Genomic DNA, 1,792 nt, shown 5'->3' on the forward strand with positions numbered 1-1,792 from the left:
ACTTAATCCTAGTTAACTTTTACATGCTCCAATATTCAAATGTTTGCTCTAGGTGGAGGCTCCACGCGTGATACTAGAGTATCGCTTGCTAGTATAGACATGGTGTCTGGGTTTGTTAAGTGTTGCTGGATGTCGCCATTTCCCATGGTTTATAGAGGTAGCCTACAGGTGGTGACAGCCATGTTTAGTGCCTTTGTAATCCTCCACGTTCCGTAGACAGTCATATCTGTCAGCCATTTGCATAGTTCTCCCGTGTATTAGGAATAACTCATGTATTAGGAATATATTGTGCAAAGTATAAAGTGCTAGTAAACTGTATAAATGCTTTAAGAACATTAGAGAGACCTTATTAACAAATTTCTACCTAGCTCCCTGCCTCTTTTTACCTTTATTAGAGCTGAGTTTACTTGTGTGTCACACTACCTTTTATCCATATTTATCGTACCCCTATTTATGCACATGAATATTTCATTGAGATTAGTTCATTTTGCCTACCTACACAATTTAATCACCGACTTTCCTGTGGAAATATAAATGACACCCCGGAATACTCTATGGGTAAAAGCTACACCAGTAATTCCGTCCGCTTGCGGAATGATTCATGGTTCATGATAGCTTAGTTTTCCAGTAATTGCTATATGAAATGTCGAGACATTGTTGATGCCGATGTCGGGCATTTCTGATGCTGTTATAGGAATCATGTTGAACAACCTTGTATCTGAAGTAGACGTTATGAAATAAAAACAATTATTTTTGGCACCATTGCCAAGGAAGGCATAGGTTAATTGTATAGGCAAGGCCATGAACAAAAGGTAAATGGATATTCATTTGCTAAACAGGCTAACTTGGCTTGTATTCTCCTTTGTTGTGATGAAAATAGGGTAGTGTATGACCGGTTTTGATCTTCCGCAAAACTTCACGCAGAATCCAGAGTCGCTCTTAAGAAGAGTTCTACCTCGTGTGGTACCCCCTCAGCGTGTACTCTCGATATCAGAACTAGTCATCAGTGCGCCATCCATTTCCAACTCCATGGCTCAAAAGACTCTCCATGATTACTTTGCTCCTTCTGCCAGCAATGTCCCTGTCGGATCTGATGTCAGTACTGGGGGAGAGAATTTCGAGATCAAGACGGGCTTAATTACGATGGTGTATGCCAGCCCTTTTTGTGGCAAGACCAATGAGAATGCCAGCGCTCACCTCCAGCAATTCCTAGAGCTTTGCAGTACTTTTGTTATCAAGGGAGTTTCGCAAGGTGCTATCCGGCTCCGATTGTTTCCGTTTTCCCTTTTGGCGAGAGCGAAGCAGTGGTTCTATCTAACAAGAGTTCAGTGAATACATGAGATAATTGCGCCAAGGTGTTCCTCGCAAAGTTCTTCCCGACAGGTAAAACCAACGCCCTCCGTGAAAGGATTTCGAGTTTTCAGCAAGCGTCCAATGAGACCAATCCTGAAGCTTGGGAGCAACTTCAGGAGTACATCCAGCATGTCCACACCACGGGATGGATAATTCGCTCATATTACAAAGTTTCTACAATGGGGCGACTCAGACAGCCCGTGACCTTGTAGACGTTTCTGCTGGTGGAACCTTTTTCTCATTGACCCCTAAAAGAGATACATCTTCAATTGAGAAGATGGTTTCCAGCCAAGGTTGGAGCGATGACCAATTCCAATCACGTCAGTGGGGCATGCAATGATTGATCTCCTCCTCAAGAAATTTGAGGGATCTCCACAAGACATTAATCAAATGCAGACACTTCAAGGCTTAGGTGCTTGCATGACTTGCAAGATCTGTG

At 42.8% G+C, this 1,792-nt stretch overlaps 1 non-coding gene across 1 annotated transcript; it reads right to left on the minus strand.

Annotated features, from left to right (window-relative positions):
- Positions 1-1,394: 1,394 nt before the first annotated feature.
- LOC120668323 lies at positions 1,395-1,500 on the minus strand. Its single transcript, XR_005672415.1, has one exon. It is a non-coding gene; the product is annotated as a small nucleolar RNA R71 (small nucleolar RNA).
- Between the last annotated feature and the right edge of the window lie 292 nt (positions 1,501-1,792).

Source organism: Panicum virgatum, chromosome 3N (assembly GCF_016808335.1).
Source record: "Panicum virgatum strain AP13 chromosome 3N, P.virgatum_v5, whole genome shotgun sequence".
NCBI lineage: Eukaryota > Viridiplantae > Streptophyta > Magnoliopsida > Poales > Poaceae > Panicum > Panicum virgatum.